We start from the raw sequence: 21,579 nt of genomic DNA, 5'->3' as shown, positions 1-21,579 counted from the left end.
ATGTTTACTTTACTTTTTATCTTAAAAATGTCTACATTAGGCTATCCTGTTACTTGCTCATATTTTTAATACAATTTTACATAGTTAGGTTCCTACATAACTTCAGACACTTAAAATAACTTAAAATTGCAATATTTGCTTATCTGTTTCACAGATACCCACGTCCCACACAGTCTCACGCACATAATATGTTTAAACTAATATGAAGTATTAATTTAGAAGTTGTAGCCTAATACTCTGTCAACTGTCAATTATTTAAACAATTATAGCCCACAACTTTAAACCATTTAATATGTACTAAAAATACAATCATATTATAAAAACAAAACGGTTACCCTTATAATATCAGACATTTATTATTTCAGATGTTTTCATGTTATTGTTTGATCTTTAAGCGGTAAAACAATATCAAAGAACTTTGAATTTACAATAATATATAAAATAATAGGTATCTACGTTTGCAATGATAAACGTCGAGTATTTCCAACATTTGTTAGTTTAATTGATTTCATGTCTAAGTAAATGTATGTATAAGACGTATTCGATTAATTATGAAATCGTTTCAATAAGTTCATGATGGAGGTACATACTATATAGGTATATCTACAAAATATTCAAAACGATGTTATATAATTAGTTATTAATTACTAAGAACATATATTAATAAATAAAATAAATACAAATATTTTCCAACGGCAATGGATCATATTATTTCATAGTAAATATTTTACAGAGTAGTTGATGAATATTTTAGTCAAAATTATAACATTTTAAAGTTAATAATATGACTGTGAAGCTAATAGTAGAATAATTCTAATGCCTGTCATAAAATAATTCACTGCACGTAAGCCTTAATATATCTTTGGAATATATAATAACATAGGCCATAACACAGGTTTTGCATTACAATAGGTATAATATACGGCAACGTAGTTAAAACATTATATTGTGTCTTATATTATTTGAAATCAGTTTTCAAACCATCGCTTTTAAGACCAAACTTTCAAACACATGGCTAATCTCAATACAAGAGAGTTTTCTTTTCTATCAGCCTCTATCACCCTAAATCTACATGAAGTTGAAAAGTGGTTAAGTTACCTATATACGTTGAACTATCGTAGCATTGGACCAGACGGGTATTCAAGCAAAGGTTTTATATGAATGTATAGAATAACTTCCTTGCTCGGTGCTACCTATATCTGTTCAATTTATCGCTTAAAAACAGTAATTTCCATAAAGTTCGGAACACAAGTCTGGTAAATCCAATCTCTAAGCCTGGAGATCCAACATCAGTATACAATTACCACCCGATTTCAGGCTTGCGATTGATTGGTAAATTGTTGGAGCTTTCAGTTTTTCGACGTACGAACGTACTATACAATCCATTTTATTTCCGGACCAGCACCGTGTTTTTAGTAGTCGCTCGACTGTAACCGGTGCTGTCGAGTTTACCTCAAATATCCGCGATTAGTTTGGATACCGTAGCCAAAAGTATATGTTACTTTCACTGACATTGGAAAAGCGTTTGCATTCCTGTTAAGCAATAACCAAGAAGTTTTAGTATATACATGGTATATACTCTCGACCTACGTGGTATAAATGAACCGTTACTAACAAGTTTATATTATATAGTTCCGGTCATACTTGACTGATAAATATCAGTTCGTATCTCGTTTTGTTAATAGTTCAAAGAAAATCCCGGTTTCTTCGGGTGTTCCATTAGGAGGTCATATCTATCACCGTTATAATTCAATATTTTAATAAATTCTTTGTGCTCAACTGTTGATTGTAATACTCAATTGTTTGCTGATGAAGTCAAATTATGTATACGTACATTGTAATCTATTTCATACTTTGATAGATCGATATGGATCATTTGACACACAAATATCACTATCTAGACTCTAGAGTATGATTTCAAATACCAATAGCGGATACAAGAGCTCGGAAGTGACTCCACTTACCTACGGTAAAAACAAACCACCTATAGAAGCTATTCCTCTGAGGAAAGCCATGTCTCTGGCGAATCATTAAAATCGTTTCTTGTAAAATCGTATTTGTATGTTAAAAATATATTTTGTGTATACGTCAGAAGACCAAACTATAACCTCTATTATGTTGTTTACCAAAATTGTCTATACACAAAAGCCGTATGGCGTCTATTATTCAAAATAATAGACAATAAGTTTAATGACATTGACGATTCTGTATGAATAATTAATACACATCAATCAAACACACCGACATGTAGGTTACTGAAGGTAATAGTTTATATAATTATGGCGTTATAATAATATGGTTTAATGAATAACTAACAAAAAGTCAAACTATACATTTTTAAAGTAAAATGTAATGAATGTATCAAATGCCGCGTTGTATACGCCTTTCGTCGAAGAAACGAATTAAAAACAATAATAAATACGGACTGACATCATTCTATATGGAAGCTATCGTCGATAAACAAAATATTAAATATAAAACACTTAATATAGGTAATATAATGATCGAAATGTGTTGTAATAAATGTATGATATTTTTTAATACTTTAAAAGCGGAGGGTAAACAGATGATTTTATGGTAGTTCCAAGTTTACTAACTTCAAGCATTACCTTTTAATATTGTACTATTAAAATGACTAACATTTAATAAAAATAATAAACCTATTTATATTTTTTATTGGATAACTATATCAATGATCAATCGAGCATGGCTTTTTCTATTGGTTTTCTGTTTCTGTTATAGTTTCAAACTTAAAATATATAAGTAATACAACCAATATTTTTCTTTTCAGCCACGCATCCCCATAGTATTTTTTAAATACCGATATAGAAATCACAAAATACAGATAATATAATATTTTTAAAAATTCTTTACAATAAAACAAAAGCAATACAGATATAAAAAATTATAAAAACATTTATGATACATATACATTACAGCCAACGGGGGCCGTGACTAACATGCCTCCCCCCAGCTACACCACTGTCTAGAAAAAAAATGTTTGTTACCACCAACGTGTAATCAAAGTTTTGTTTCCGCTAGAAAATGTATTAAAAAAAACAAAATATATACGAGTAATATAGAAATTGATCGAGTTTTTCGTAATATAAAAATAAAAAAAACATTTAAAAACATTTAAACGATTTTGTACATTATTTTTATACTAGGTAGATGTTATGACGTACTATAATAGCAACTATAACAGTCACCTTTATTTCGTATTATTGATATTACCAATATAATAATATTCTAAAGTGCGTGAATGTGCGTAAGCTGTATATATTTGTGTAAGCACAATTACAAGGAAATATTTTTAACGTAGCTTTTATAATTAAAAACGCATTTTTCCCACGTTTTTAATCTATGAAAATATACTTCCGTTTTCATACTAAAATTCATAATTTAAAATGAGTGAGATGATTGGGAGCTGTTCTGATTAAAGGTAAAATTAATGAAACTGTTGTATCGGGATATAGGGTGAAAGTACAAAGGATATTTTACAAAAGAGGTAGTGAACTGGGATGATCACGAAAGAAACAATAGGTGTGAGGTATAGAGGGACAAAAAGAGAAAAGATGTGATAAAAAAAATATATAGATAAATATATACATACATATAACGGATTATGGACGAGTGAAAAAGATAACGCTACGAAGGATTATACTATGGAGTGAACTAATTCATAAAGTCTTCTTTAAAATAATCAATTAAGACCGAAATTATGATTAAACCATTATTAATAAGTTTCGAAATTAAATTATAAACAAAGTAATTAAAATGTTGAGATAATATTGTGCATAAACATATTTATACAATTCCAAATGAATAGAATCAATTTGTAGTGTGAATTTCATTAGCATTGGTTTAACTGTGCAACAGGCTCTATTTAAAGATTATTATAATATTATTATTCTAGTTCATTCGAACATCAAATATTAAATTGTATTTCATATCCTACGAAGTATTTCGTATCGTACCTACACATATTTCATGATATTTAATATTATTACATTCGTATTATCTGTTCTATAAAAAAACTCATGAATATGCGTTTAATAATATTTGTCGATCTCGATTTACAGTAGCTGATTGACAAATAAAGTTTTGTCAAGCATTTTTCTTATTTTCAATATAATTTACGTATTATTATACTTTTGTTACTTAAATTAATCAGTAATTTAATTTGAAATTAAACTCGACCAAATATTATGAAATTGTTCACGATTATTCTAATAAAGAATGATGCTTTTAAGAAATAAATGGTACAGAATATTTATTATTGAATTCTTTTATCACAATTTTTGCCATATTTGTAATTCTTTAATATTGTTGTTTGATTTGTTAAAATACTCATCATAAATTGTAATAATATATTTTTTTAAACAAATAGTACTTCCCCTTCGTTATCTATCTCACTATTAAATATTTAAAACATTGATTTTCATTGTATCTGGTCTCTCTATAATCGATAGGTGTACAAAATGGTAATAATCCACAATTATTGTATTAGGTTCATTTTCTTAATTTTATTTCACTATCACATGGGTGTCTGACCAACCTGTATTTCAAAATGTATTATATATAATGCCTAAAGGTAAACCTTATAACTCTTTATTAATCGGTGACATAAATAATAATGATACTTATGCATAATTTGAATTCCCCTAATTTCGTTGCATAAAATTATCCTATGACTTTGCCATTTCATTTTCTATATATAGTAGGATAATGAACTTTCTGTGATCTCAGTTTAAAATATCCCATAATAACCATAAAAATATATTTCCTTATTTTATGCCAGATGCGACGTTCTTAGTATTTTAAATAAAGTTTTAATGATTGGAATATGCTGGATTGTTAAGTTTCGAATTTCAACTCTGTAATCCACGTATTATTATTTTCATTTTTTTAGTCGTTCTTATATTTATTTATGCATATTTTAACGATGTGCAATTAGTGAATTTAAGCACCTATTTTTAAGTATAATCAATACTAATCCAAAAAGGAATATTAGAATAAAAATAATATATTCTTGAGTAAACACATTGATGTGAGTTTAAATCCTTGTTTAAATACCTTTATACAAAGTGAAACAATTTCCAAATTAGGTCAATCGTCTGAGTTCATTTGCAAAAATGTATTTTATGCTCGAGTACATAGGATGATGGAAATCAAAATTTTACAGTAAAATACACTCAGCATTAAAATCTCGATTGTATATGTTTAATAATTTATTTTTTTTATTTATTAAATATACTATACTGTATTCGCTAACTAAGGAATATTTGTGTAACATAAGAAATTATTATATTTTACTTAACACCTATAATCAATTTTAACTATTGTTAGGTACAGACTATAAATCACAGTTTGAAATAAAATCAGAATAAAAATGTCTTTAGTAATTTGAGTGATAATAAAATGTTCTATTGTCCGTTATTAAATATTAACCTATTAACACAATTTTCGCAATTTTGCATTAAATTTAATTACAGTTACAAATGTCCGTAATAATCATACGTTCTTAGTTATCTTATAAAATGTGCATATAATATTAGTTATTTTATAATTATTATTTTCTCTGTTATCTTAAGCATAATTTCGCAGGTTTCGTTGTATTCTATACATTTATAATAATCATCTTTATACTCCCAACCACTTGACATATTTTTCGTTCGAGTTAAATGAAGACCTACCTAACCTAACCGTGTTCAAGTACCTACCCATTTTATTTAAACTTATTGATATTATTTGTTCATTGGAATAATATTCTAAAATTTAAACACAGTAATGATTTTATATTTTTTAAATAACAATAATAAATAACAAATATTATCACTATTATGTATAATTATTAACCATACTTCTTTCCATATTTACTAGATAATTATAATACGATAAACATGAAGATTTGAATTTATCAGTACCTATACGAATTTCTCTTCAATTAACAAGAAAATCTGTATAATATAAAAATGCATACTAACTAGTGATTATGATGTAATACATTGCCTTTAATTAAAAAGATAAAACAGTTATATTTTTTAAGTCCAATACGATAGCAAATTAGCAGAAAAAGAATTGAGGAATAAATCTAAAATGTAATTTTTTAAATAAAGCTAAACAGTAATTTATTGAAATAACAATATTATAATCATTAAACATTCAGTAAATTATTGCCCTCTTATAATTTTAGTGACAGGTACGAGTCAAGTGCAAATAATTTTTGACCCGTATCACAACATTGACCCTTGTCAAAAACCTTGTTTAACTATTTCTGTGGGGGATAATATGGCCTCTAATATGATACCATCCGTTTCAATAGGTAACACTGACAACGTTTTTAGATGCGTTCACTGAATTCCAGTATTCTACCCTCTAATAATTCACGTTTTTGATATTTGTAAAAAAGAAGGAAGACATTTAATTTCCTTCGTCTTGACAGATAACAAAAATATTCACTGTCAAAAAAATAAATGAATGTATCTTTATTACTAAGAGCTATTATTGTAAAAGTTTAAAATTTAATTTAATATTTGTAAAGATATTTATAATTGTTATTATTATTTTTATGGGTAAAGCGTCAATTATTAGGTTATTAACTAGCAACAAAATAAATATTAGCTACATGTATAGATTACTGAATACATAATAAATCATTATTACAATTATTGCACATGACATTATTTTAAAAATGCGTATCTAGATTTTCTATTTTTTTATTGAATAATATTATTATTAACTCATTAATATATGATATAGATACCTACCCATAATTGATGGTTGAGCTACCTATGTCCATGACTAAATCAAAATAATAATAATATATGGTACCACAACAGCAGTTGTAATTTCAATGTATCTGTATATATTCAATGAAAACAAATAAATAAAACCTAATTTATTCATAAATTCTACATAATATAAATAATCATATTTTAGTTTTGTTGTTTGATAATTAAACTTTAGAGAAATATCACAGGTAACGTGATAATCCGTAATAAGATTATCAGTTTTCACCAAATTATTCAATTTTTTTTAATTGTATAGTATTATTCGTTGGTCATTATGGCATAATATGATATATTATATATAGCTAGTAAAGCTCAAATATTTTATTTCCAAATAAAAATAATTTTTAAATATTATGCACACATTTCAGAGATATTAAATAAGTTTAATTACTAGATAGTTTTGTAATAGGTTTTAAAATCCTAGTGTATAACATTTTTTTTTAATTCGGTACTTAGCAATTTTCTTAAAAAAAATATTCATCAAGTTTGAGCTAGTAGTATCTAAGAAATTATTCTTTTTCCGAATTATAAAACGCTATTTGTACATTGCAAATATAATAGATATTGAACCGAATAATACATTTTGTAGATAGAATCTAAAATAACAATTTAAAGATCCACTTCCATAAACTGCAGGTATTGTTCCACAGTGAATAAGTCAGTAATGACTTCCTGCACATACCCTTGTTAAGGTAATAACCTCTCGTTTGGTACTCAATATTGTATTTCAATTGAATTTTCATTAGGCATTATCATTAATAATTCAGTTTAAATTTAAATGACAAATGAGAATATTGGCATGGAGCCTCTGAAATGGTTACATCAATATCGGATTTTTCGTGTACTTTATATTGTATACCTACTAGCTACTGGATTTACTAACCTATTAACTAAATTATTTCATCATCTAATTATATTACATAATAAGTTTCACATTTTTTTCAGTTTTAATCGAATCTATTTAAACTTCAAAAAGCATTAAATAAGACTAAACAATGAATCACTTAGAGTCTTAGTAATAATTTCAACTTCTCCATACTTCTACGGGCCAGCATAATATACATAGGTATTACATATAAATATATAATAATAATAGTATTATGTTCTTATAGCCAATGTATAATATTATATAATTTATGACACTCGATGTGCCTATATTGTTATCGGTGAAATAAATATTTAATTGCTTTCATTCAATAACAAAATATATTACAAATATACCTACAGTCGAATTTCGATAACTCGATTTTTTTTCTCCCCCCTTGAAGTGTTTTTAAGTTTAGTTTAAGCCTTAAGGTATATAAATAAAAAGTTACATAAGTCAAATTAATCTTTATTCGCCTAAGATTCGAATTATCAGGACTGACTGAAATACATGAGATACAATGATTTTATAAAATAAAATAACAGTTTTAATTAGTATAATTGTATAACATATACGCAGCAATACTTGTATTTTGTATCTTCCCTTTCGCCCTCCCCATAAAAATATATACGAAGAATTGTATCCACAACTAAACGTACTTAGGTGTGGAAACATTTTAAAATTAAACTGTTTGTTCAATAAAATGTTTTAATACTTAGACAGAGTTCGACACGCCTTCTTGATGAATCAAATAAGTATCTAATCAACACGAATCAGATGAATGAATATATATTATATTGTTAATATTATTATACAACGATATGAAATACGGAAATTGTGCATTACCATGTTGTTTGTAATGATTTTATTTGTTATTAAGTAAGCAGATTTTGAAATCATTTTAAAATTTCGTTATTAATTATGAAATGAATTTCAAATTAGTCATCCGACATCACGTTGCAGCGGTCATTCCGTGATATATTTCGACCCTTTTCGTTTTTCAATCAAAACAAAATCAATATATTTTTTCGGTTATTTTGACACATATTAATTTCCAGTACGAATGGTTATCAAATATGCAATACTGAAGTGGATGCGTGAGAGTTTTCTTGTTTTTCTATTAAACAGTGATCGGCGCAATCTCTATACTGTGATGCACCAGCAGTTAGGGTTGATGTACCACGTAAAATCTCGACGGCAAAATGGGACGCAAAAAAAACATCGAACAGACTAAACGCGATGAGAACAACGCGTGCAATACCTCGACTACGTCATTTCCGTAAAAAAACAGTGTACCCAGCCATAAAGCGTAGGTGCACAAAGCTGTTTTCGCCACACAATAGGGGTAGACAAATAGATAAGACACGAGCTCACATTATTCAGATTTCAAACAATATTAATCGATGCGGTGTGGAGCACTTAGTGTTGTTGCTCATCGCGTTGTGTGTAGTCTATAACACAACGCGATATCTGCCGAGGTCAACACTGCAGCACCTACAACCACAACCCAGGTCCTCGTCCCTCGATTGCGGTATTACACATCTTGTGATGCGTCTGGCAGGTGTCCCTATCAGCGACACCGAAGGCGGCGGCTTTCACGCACAAAGGCACCAACCACCGCAACCTTCGTCGTCGGCACCGCCAAAGATATAAATAGACAGAATCTTAACGCACACGCTCGACGCCTACGCGCATGTGTGTGTGTGTGTGTGTGTGTGTGTGCGTGTGTGTGTGTATGCGTGTGTGTGTTCCTCATGGTATCTCGGTGGCTACGGTTAATATGAACAGCGGGGAGACGGTACAGAATATAATATATATACTCGAACAAATGGGTCACTTAACGTTGACGTTTCTATCTCCGTATAAAAGAAGTCGAATGCAGCGGCGGCGGACATCAGAAGAGCCCTAAATAATATTGACCTATTAGGAGGTATAAGACACGAGCGGATTACGCGATTCGTATCGACTCAAGACCATATAATATACAGTTTGGTTAAAGGCTCGTACGCCTGCCTGTACCATAGATACTAAAATTAAACCTCGGCCGGGGGAAAAAAAATACAGCCAAATGTCGGTTTAAAGTTGTCCTCTTATTTTTTTTCCTTTCCCCCGACGGTTTTAGGTAGGTATTGTACCTACGTATAAAATACTGATCCCACCGAAGAGACTTATTCGTTTGTTGCTGGAACGCTAATCGCGAGTTTCTAAAGTTTTTGAAATATAGTGTCGTCCTATTCGTTGGTTTTATTGTTGAAAGATTGGAAAGCGCATTAGATTTCAATCTTCGAGATTCATGAAATCCATTTCGAAAATGTGTGAATATTTAAAAAAAAATTATTATTCAATGAATTTTTAAGTGTTTAATTTTTTCTATAAGTATTTATTTAAAACTTAAATGTTATGTACATGGAGATAAGTTATAACTTACCGTTGTTAAATATAATATTTTAAATAATAACTATGTTCTTAAATCCGAATTAGTGCCTAGCTTGATTTATTAATTTTTACAGCGAGTAGTTTGATATAAAAACCATTATTTAAACTCTACAATAATTTTAATTTAATTTAAACACATCAATTTCACTTGTACTTGGTAGATTTAATTGTTTTTCTACATCATATAGCAATTTAAACATTAATTTTGTTGTGTTTCGCGAAACCATCAAAATATCTGTAAGTTTTCATTTGAACATTAATCAAAAAGACAAAATATATTTTAACCTTTAACTTTCTTAAAAGAGTATTGTTATTTTTTCAATAATATATTTCAACAACAACTGGGACCACTGGCGGGGTGAAGGGGGTCTAAAGGAGTAGCCGCTCCTCCATTTTTTAGGTGGGCGGGTAATGGGTATTCATATTTAGCACACATATTATGATATACAATATACATATACTATAGAGACGGAGCACTCCACTACAAAATCGGCAGAAGATCCGCCAATCTAAGACTTAAACCTCGGCCACCACAGGATATCCTACTAGAACCCAAAGATGACACTTCATTCTCAGATTCTGGCTTAGAACTATAAACTAACCAAAATAATTCTTTGTAATTTTGTAAATCTTTGTAAACATAATATATTTAGACATATTAATATAAATCGTATACTATATGTAACGTTGTAAAAATACCTGGTGTATTGACACAATTAAATTAATAAATAAAAAAAATATATATATACTACAGAAATAATGATGTACTAATATAAAAAAAGGGGGAAAGTGGGTACCACAATGCACAGCTCTGATATACATTAGATATCAAGTGGTTCATTGTAATGGATGTGTTAAATTTAAGTATAAAGTATTGAAAAATAAAAAATATAAGATCATTGTATACGAAAAACGATTCTGAACGAAGACAGCCTTCCTATATTACTATCAGTTTATTTTATAATTTTATTACTATTAAAGTAATGTATACTAACATGAGGTTAAATTAGTTTTGTCGAAAACATACCTATCTTATAAGTGTCATGTATACACGAATAATATTTTTAAATTTAAGCAAAATAACTAAAATCATTATTCTTCGTTTAAGTATCTAACTTCACCCAAATTTAAGCTTAAAATGTCCATAAAAAAAAACTGAGTAAATATATTTTTAGAGATTTGGGTTATAATATATTAACTGCTGATGAATAACATTGTTTTTAATTAATCAAGCTTTTTGACCTAGCAAAAACATTTTTCATCGACAGTAATTTTTTAAACAAATTTATTAAAATCAAACATTTTTCATAGTTTTGAATTGCTCAAAAAGTATACAGTTATTTTGAAAATGTTGTTTTAATAATTATATGGACACTTTTAAAATTACTTTTAGTGAAAAATGTAAGTGTCTGTGGTCATAAGTTTTTGAATAACAACTAAATATCAAATTTGTTTTAGTTTCATTATTAACAACGTATGCGGAACATTTTCAAGTTTTTAACCCAGCGAAAAATTTTTATTGACAATAATTTTTTTTAAATTTATAAAAATCAAAAATTTCTCATGGCTATCAAAAATAATCAAAAATTTTTGGAATTTTAATGGAATGCATGAAATGCCAATATTAAAATTCAGAAAAAATGTCATGTATCTACGGTTATTTTTTAGTAAAAAAAACAAAATCGAATTTATTAAAATTGGTTTTAAGTAAAAATTCCCATATTTCCTTAATTATTTTGATTTTTTCCTCGTTTTTAAAAATTAATTAGAACTTTTTACTTTTACCAACTAGATTCACTTTCCTGTCAGTAAAAAAAAAGCAGAAATAGAAAATCAAAGCATGTTTACTGCCTCAACAGTTGATAACCGACAAAAAAACAACATTATATATGTGTTATTGACTTCGTTTTAAGAAATGTGTTATTGTATAAATAAATGTTAAATAAATAATAAATATAATTTAATTTAACGTATTTTTTTTTTATCTTTATATATATAATTCTACTGTACGTGGTATTATGTCAATGAACTCCTCTTAAACGGCTGGACCTATTTGAATGATTTTTTTTTGTATGCGCTTGGGTGACGCCCTGGATGGTTTAGATTCACAATTGGACCCGATATGTCCGATCCGGAAAGTTGCTCAAACAGGGATTTTAAGATTTACAAAGGAAATATTTGTTTTAATGAGGTTGCTGAATAGAAATTGGTATTTCTGAGTTGCACTTATAGCCGCTCATCGGCGTGTCCGCAATCAAAATAAAAATAAAACATATTATTTATAAAAAGTATATTCATCAAGCGAGGTCTACAATCCACAGCGGGTAGGCACAATATACTGCTCGTATTATCACCATCGAGTATCATATAGTGTTGACATTTTTAACGGGCAACAAAGTGCACGGGATCAGCTATGTTTTATAAAATCTTGGGTGATCGGGTGGATAGACTAAAATCTTTCCTCCTTGTGTTAAAAAAGTTCACTTCGCCACCGACTGGTGGCAAGCAAGACACCTACCGCCTTTGGAAAATAAAGTAGAGGAACATAACATAAAAATCTTAGAGCACGTTTACTGACGTAACAAAAAAAGAAATTTTGCTCACACGTCACAAACCATACAAAGGAAAACTTTCTAGTGTCGGTAAGTGTTTTAAATTATGGTATAAGAAATAGAATTTTAGATTCTGAAAGTAGCGACGAATGATTGATTTTACAATGTTTTATTATATAGTGTCTGGAAACACACCTTTCATTGTAAAAAAGTGCTTTGATTTTCAACTTTGGGAGTTGTTTCTGGTAGATAATTTGATTTAGTATACCTTCAAGGGTCAAAAGCAAAATATTCCCAGTATTTTTCAAAACAAAAAAAATTGAAGAAAAACTAGGATTTTTACGCAAAACCTGTACTCCACAAAGATTTGTCTATTTTGGTTTAAATAAAAAAGAAATAAACTTACTCAAAATGTGTACCAAATATTTATAGTATCGTATATCTGTAAATGTATATATTAAAACTCTTTTAATATTTTGACTCTTATTGAGCTGCATATACACTATACAGATTGACATTTGGCATTTTCAATTTTTTTAGTTATTTTTATAAACATTTCAAAAAAAATATTTCACTCGGTCAAGAACCTTGCGAAATATATGTTCTTCATAAAATAAATGTTTATTGCAGCTATTTGAAAATAATAAAGACACATAGATGATAAACATGTTTATTTTTTAGAGCATTTTAAGTTTAAATTTTGACAAAATTCAAACATTTTCAAAATTTGGTGATTGAAAAATGTATAAATGGTCAATTTTTATAGCTAAATCTGGAAAACGTAATATCATAAATAAGAGATTATACTGGAACCAAAAAATCTAAAAATATAAACACAATTTATTAATAAACATGTATAGACGAAGTAATATATTTAAACCAATTTTGTTTAACGAAGTACGTATAACGATTTAGTTATTTTGTTGTATTTTAAAAATATTATTCACGCGGGTACTATGCAATATTATCGACAACAATTAAATCAACCTACCATATTACAGTAACATAAATTATTTACTTAAATAGCATTATAAATACATCATATAGTTATAAAAATATATACTTAGTAATATAGACTGATAGCTTTTTTCAGAATTTTTTTTTAATTCAACGCATACATTACCTACCTACAGTAACTTTCTCAATACGAAGAGGTACACTAAACACCTACTGTACAGCATAACGGTTAGATATACTTTCCTTTCTTTTTTTCTTCTTAACTTTGGTCATTAACAAAATTGTTAGAGAAGCATGAGCAACACTCAAGATACTTAATATTAAATTTGTATGGTGTTTTACTTACAAACAGCCATGATTAATTAAATTACATTAAAAGCACTTTGTATACGAGAAGATTTACTTTGGATTGTTTAATAAATACATTAGACGCTTTCTCGACCAGAATTTTAGATCTTTGTATTTTCTTTGGAGAATAAATTTGGTTTTTCACGCTTTTTACGACTTTATTCTAAGCTTACAGTAAACCTTAACTACTATATGAGGATATTCATACTTAATATATATAACGAGCATAACTCTATGGTATGCAAAATATAGACCTCATAATATAATAGTATGTTCGTATATACGATATATAGCAACCACTTTTTTTTTAAACTTAACATTTTTAGAAAAGTGGCAATAATTTAGATCCCAAGTTATGTTATTATTGACCCGCTCTAGATTTCATAACATTATTCAATACATGGTAACATAGTAACATAAAAAGCAACTATCGACGTATTAATATTATAAATTATACCCATATCTAACCTAACCGGCACATTTTACAGCCACTTCTTTTTAATTTTGTTTTTATTTCTGTAACAGTGGGGTTTTAAAATTTAAATAAGCAAATTGGTCAGTTAGCACTAATTTCACTTGCCCATTGGACGATATATGTTATGGATTACTAGATTTTATCGGGGTGTATAGTGTACACTATGCAGTGTTTGCACAAAGGGTTTTACAATCACCGTCCTAGTACAAAGGTAAAATCGAGATATAAATTGCATATATAGATAGTAGCCCCTAACTATAATTATTCCCCCCTAACCAATCTCGTTTTCTAGTCAAATATCCTAGGCCCTAGGGTAAATAGTAACTGTCATAAAATATACATTCCCGCTAGGGTACACTACTACCCTACTGCAACCATCGTCGGCTATATACGATTCAATTCAATACTCGAGTCTCAGTAGTATAGCGCTCAGTGCACACTAACATCACCTCTACGTGTATATTATTTTCATATAATAGCTTTAACAATGTATTCAATATATTAATCGATTATAATTGAATAAAAGTATTATACTTTTAAGTAAAACCTACAAAATCGAAAAACAAATAAATATTAGTTCCCTGACTGAAAGAAAATAATATGTTGTTTTAACTTAAATATATATAGAAAAAAAGGTGCATAGTTTACGACTTAGTTAAAAATGATTTTAAAACTATAAAACCTATAACAAAAATATTTTATTGCTTTCTTACAATCAAAACAACGAATGAGTTTTTTTCGAATAAAAAATAGCGCCTAACAATAATAATTTCACTTTTTTATGCTGTTTAATACTCCATTATGATGCATTACCAAAACACCGTCTGTTTCTATATTTGTTGAATACAGAACTAATAAAGATAATATTAAAAATATTTTTAATATTTTAACATGAGTATTTCTTTAATTCATTGAAACGATTAGGCAATAAATTTTATTGATTAATTAAGAACTATGGTCGTACAATATTACCTTAATATATTATGTTTGTTTGTAATAATAATTCCATGGTTCTACATTTTATATATAGGTACTAATATATTGTTTACAAGACGTGACAGCTATATAGTCGTACAGGCGAGTGTCGGAAATGTCCTTAAGGTCCAGGCGAGCAGAGGTGAATTAGAAATATATTATATTATTGTTCTCTTCTAATCAACCACTGATTTAGGTCTGTGGCAAACAGGAACAATAGGAGACACGACCCCTTTCGTCCGTAACCATAATGTTTATAGTACGGCAATGGTTTGAACACTTGTAGTTGGACGTTAATAAAGCGGCTCCGCGACACTTTGTACGACGCAATAATACGACAGACGACAATCACATTCACGCGGCAAATTTGTAACAATTTCAAAATATATATTATATTGTACTGTTTCGTAGTACGTATAATATGTATACCTATGTCTGACTCATATTCTGACGCCGTTTAAAAAAAAAAAAAAGATTTTATATTTTATTATATACACTCGAAATTATAACGACCGCGATGTATTTTTTTCGTTCCTGCAGACTGCAGAGTATAATATTTCTCGACCACTCGGTCCACTTATTTTCTGCATTTGCGATTAATTTTAATCTTTAATTACGGAAAACAGCCTTACATCATTTTTAATTCATTTAAATGGAATAAAGTTCCAGAAGAATGACTCGACTCATATTTTACCCTTTTCTTCTAAATCGACTCCCTCGTAATTTGGATTTTATTTTTAATTGCCATTTTAACATTTTAAACAAAAATTCTTTGCAACGCCTACGCTCATATATTATATACTCAAAGAAAATTATATAGGTTAGGTTAGGCCTAATTGTACAATTTTAAATAATATGCGTCTATACGTATAAAATAGTTATTTTCAGTGAAATATTAAATTTTACATACTGAAGGTAAATCGTATAATATTTACAAATATTTTTAATTTTTATTGAAATTTATAAGCTTCTGCGGATAGCTCTCCGTATGAGAAATTATTAGTATATAAGACTCAACTAGAAAATAATAGTAATTACCATAAGCATAACATTTTCCTTAATCCTTAATCATACATTAACTATACGGAGTTGCGTTACAGCGCTCCGATATAATACGCCTTAAACAATTAATTGTATATTATTTCTATAAACATACTTATACTTACGTCCATTAGAGTGTAACGGGTCCTTAAATATTTAACAGGTTCTGAACAATAAAAAGTAATCCATCATCCTTGATTGGATCATTCAATGTTAACGAAGGATTTAAATAATTTATCAAACTTCTGTACACTCGGTCCCAAAAAGTTCTACCCTGGTTCTACCTATGAACTATTTTTAGACTTTCGTTACCACGAACAATAAATACAACCAAATGTATTTAAATGTAATTACATAACATTATATTAGACATATATATATATTTTTTTTTTTTTGTTATGCTTACACGTGTTATTCACTAAGTACCTATCACAATAATAATATTGTTTCTCGCGATTTAAACGATTTTGATCAATGTGTGTATCATTATTAAAATAAAACACATGCAAATAAATATTAAACGTACAGACACAATGAATTGGTGAACGGAACTACAGTCGCCCATTTAGACATTATGCGCCCTGGGACCACATTTGACCAGAAACCCCCCTCGAGAAATTGGCCTTTCACGCCCATATCTTATCGACTGTGCTGCAGCTGAGATGAGAATACTTAGGTGGGTGTATGGAGTCGCTGGGGAGGATAAAATAAGAAATTAATTAATTGGGAGTAGTGCGTAGAAAGAGTGGAACCAATTGGCAATTGAAGTGAACGAAATGAGGTTGAGATGGTTCGGACAAATTACAATTTCAAATCGTAATCTATTTTGTACTCGAAAAATGTAATAATAGGTTCCTCCTTCATTATAAGCGTTGATCTTACGGAAGTTTAAAAAAAACTATCTGAATACCTAAATTATAATCACAATTTTTGTACAAGCATTTAAACTATTATAAGACTTATAGTTAATACTGAGTATTGACTTAAGACTTATAAGTTATGCTTACTATAACGACATTATACGATGGACTATGATGAATAAATGGTAATACATATGTTATGTACGATAATTTTGTTAAAAATTAGTTAAAATTCAATCAGCCGTATAGTTAATGAAAAAATACATCACCAATAATAATCTATATAACTAAAATCGTAATGAGCTTTTTGTTTTTTTGCTCAACGTGCAAAATTTACTAAAAATATCGAAATGCGGCTTTTAATTTTTACTGGTGGGGGGATGGGTGATCAATAAGTTGCCACACAAAAAAAAAATACCCACATAACCACTGTTATATTTTGTACCCATTCGCCACCCTAAATGAGCCACTGGGCACTATTTTAATTTATAATATACCTATAGATATATAGCGTACCTAAGCCGTCTTATCAGTGAAAGTAAAGCAATTTTCACTGTGCTTTTAAATTAATTGACTTAATTTAATCTAAGTTTTAATTATATTTTAAATCATAGTAATATCGTGAATATTATAACTATTTTAATACTTATAATTTTTGTGGTTATTATGTCTTTGTTTAAAAACTAAAACGGTTAACATAATAACATTTGAAAAGGTTAATTTAAAGTAGAAAGATACATACTAAAGTACCTAATACCTATATAGGTAGGTAATATTATATCCACACAAAGTATTAAAAAGTGATTTTTATTTTGGTACTTTATAGTTACCTAAGACTTAAAAATATACTATCCACCGCATCCTTTTTATATTTATATTTTTTATAACCACTAATACATTATTATTATTTAATTTACGACTTGAAGAATAATCTTTGTTTCTAACTATTTCTAATTAAGTATTCGTTTAAGATAAACAGTGGGTACCTAGGAAAGTAGTTAAAATAGATTAAAATACGTGGAAGATGAATAAGAACCTACGTAGGTCCTTCATAATAATTAATCATCAACAATATCACACAGCGAAAAATAAAAGTAAATTCCCAAAACTTTTCTTCGTAAATGGGAAACAATTTTAGCTGTATCAAAACGCTTAAAAATTTAATTAAGATTATTCATAAGTTGTTATCAGTGAAATTTAAAAAAAAAGAGTTGACACAAATTAGGTCACAAATATATTTTTATTAGCATCTGAAGTAAACATTTTAACGGAATTGGGTAGTCTCCTAAGCTATTAAAGGTTTATCATCGACTGCATTTCTTAATTTATGCAGTTTATGAACGGATCACCGTAGATATTTGACATTTTCAAGAAATGTTTGTATCAAGATTTTCTATACATAGTATAATTTTGTAAATGTTTTGCCAAAAATGTAATTTTTAGGTAAATATTCATTTCAAAATCACGAAAGTTTACAAATAATCATGTACCTATAGTTTAAATATAAAAAAACATTACATTTTCATTGCTAAGGCTTGACAATGTAGTACAAGGTTCCTCACAGACAAGTAAATCAAACTGGAACCAACAAATCTTATTAAAAAAATACATAAATAGGTATAAACACAGTTTTTTTACAAACATTTTAAGTGAAATTAATTATCAAGATAATTTAAATTTTAAACAAAGAATAATGATTTCAATTATTTTGTTTGAATTAAAAAATATATTTTGTGGGGACTCAAAACTTTTACATTATATTTAATAGTACATTGCCTATTCATTATCTACAATAGAAATTGATGTACCTCTGAGCAGTTACTCACCCCCCTCTCAAGCCTTTAACATAAATATGTTGTTAAGCAGGATACACGATAAAATGTTTCGAACCAATTTTTTAGTAATGTTCTCGCTGTCATGATTATTCGTTAACTGCTTATTAACAAAAACATATTAATAATTCATAGATTTTCCTTGTAAAGGAAAAATATCCAGTATTGTGCTATAGTTTTTTTTTTACTCCCGATTGTCGATTTTATTCCTTTTTTCGTGTAACAACAAACATATTTAAATAGACTCATCTATTCACTAATTCTGCACAAGCATCAGTGGTTCAGTGGTAGAATGCTCGCCTGCCACGCGGGCGGCCCGGGTTCGATTCCCGGCTGATGCAGAATTTTTTTACTATACATTTAAAAACCTATAACCATATAATGTATTATTTATACTTTTTATTTTTTAACTTGTCATCCTCTGATTTGATAACATCTAAATTACCAATTTATTACATTAATTGAAAAAATTGTGTACTAAAATATTCTTCAAGCTCTTCCTTTTTAAATTATAGTCATATTAATTTCTAAAATACGTCTTAATAGGTATAAGTTTTAACTAGAAAGTAGAAACTTAAATATCATTTATTATACTATGTACAGGATGACACTTTTAACATACCCATAAACCTGCAATACTCGTATTGCTACACTCGTTTTCTTAATAAATTACTCTTTAATGTTTGATTTGTTAATTTTATAAAATTGTATAGGTATTATTATATTGTTCCGCGCAAACATAACACTTACAACCATAATATTACAATTATTATTACATTTATATTTCAACATTATCAACTATATCCTTAAATGTTATACCACGACCTACATTCGTTCCTTCGGACCTATCATGTTTAAATACTCTGTTCACGATATCGCTCTAAAGTATATTCAGGTGATTGGTATTATTTCTTTTGATCGGTCGCTTACTTTTCAGACTCATTTTGAAAAAGTTACATGCAATACATTGAAACTTCTCGGATTCGTTAAAAGAAAGTCGGCTGAATTTAAATTTTCCAGTTCTCTTACAACCTCGTATTGCTCTTTCATTCGATCTGTGTTAGAGTGTTAGAGTATGGTATAATTATTTGGGAACCATCCGTGCAAACTTGGTGGTAGTTGTCAACTTGAAAGATTTAAAAGTACATTTCTGAAATTTGCCGCTTTCACATTAGGCATTGGGTGCGCACCTCATGAGTATATTATAAACCAGTGTTGCAGCGTCTCCGTTCGTCTACCCTATGTGATAGGAGGAAACAAGGAAATCCATCATTTATTCTACACTTATTAATGGTGAAATCGATGCCCCTGCCATCATATCTAAAGTTCTTTCTTTTTGTTCAAGTTTTTTTCATTCCCTCTCAGCGTTCATTTTAGCCACTATAATTATTTAACCAATCACCCTATTGTCTGTATGATGAAACTGGATAATGAGGACCCACAATTCTTTAATACTTAGTATAATTATTGTCTGTTCATTCTTAAATATTTGTGATTTTCTTTATAATCATTATTTAATACAAAACAATGTAATTGGCCTCGTCCCGTATTTAATGTAAATAATAAATAATAATAACATTAATAAATGATAAATTGTCACTGTAAATTAACGATTTCCTCACCCTGTACATTATAATAATATCTGTGTGTTTGAGAGAAGATATTTCTAAACAGGTATATTATGCTTGAAACTGTAGGAGTAAATGTGTGGAGTGTAATAATTGAAGATCTCTCTGATAAATTGGAGGGCCAATGAAAATCGTTTAATTAATGTAGAACAATGGCTATAACATTTACATAATCAAGACAATTTATTAGGGAAACATATTATATAGAACTTCGAGTCATCGGCCTACTTGCACTTTACAATATGGTTTCATTGATCCAACATCAAAACCCAGATTAATCGTTTAAAGATGGTGCAGACAATTATTTCTGTACGGGTACGACTAATAAAAATGTATTTTATTATATATACATAATACTTTTTTCTTCTTTTTTAACTTAATTTGTTTTATACTATCCTTTTAAATCAAAGCTTCCCAGATGTATCAAAACTACATGATTTCCCTACGAAATATTAACCCGAAAATTTAAACTCTAAAAAATAATATTATGTGAAATAACATTAAGATTTTATTGTATTACATAATAAATTTAGAAGAACATTATTTAAGAGTTATAGTTATAGTATTTGAACATCAATTACCAACTACTTGATAGTTTAAGTGGTACGTTTTTATTTTTCTAAATAGTGGAATCTTCGAGAAGGCGTATTCCCTATACAATTGTTTTTGACCACTGTATAAGACATTTTTTGTTGAAACCAACAATACTTATGACTGATGAGAGACATGTACAAAAAAATTAGAAAGAGATTTATTTGAAGTAACTATGCATTGTAAATTACGTTTTATAGCCAATTTTCTTTTATATTACTTAAA

General features: G+C 28.4%; 1 protein-coding gene and 1 non-coding gene across 2 annotated transcripts in view; one reads left to right on the top strand and one right to left on the bottom strand.

The window, feature by feature from the left end:
* LOC111038737 (dopamine receptor 1-like) overlaps window positions 1–21,579 on the bottom strand; it is a 218,378-nt gene that overhangs the window by 178,478 nt on the left and 18,321 nt on the right. The gene's annotated exons all lie outside the window — the stretch shown is intronic.
* On the top strand, window positions 19,406–19,476 carry Trnag-gcc. The gene has a single exon. It is a non-coding gene; the product is annotated as a tRNA-Gly (tRNA).

Source organism: Myzus persicae, unplaced genomic scaffold (assembly GCF_001856785.1).
Source record: "Myzus persicae strain clone G006 unplaced genomic scaffold, MPER_G0061.0, whole genome shotgun sequence".
Taxonomy (NCBI): Eukaryota; Metazoa; Arthropoda; class Insecta; order Hemiptera; family Aphididae; genus Myzus; species Myzus persicae.
Note: the sequence above shows the minus strand (reverse complement) of the source record. Positions and strands in the feature narration are given on the sequence as shown.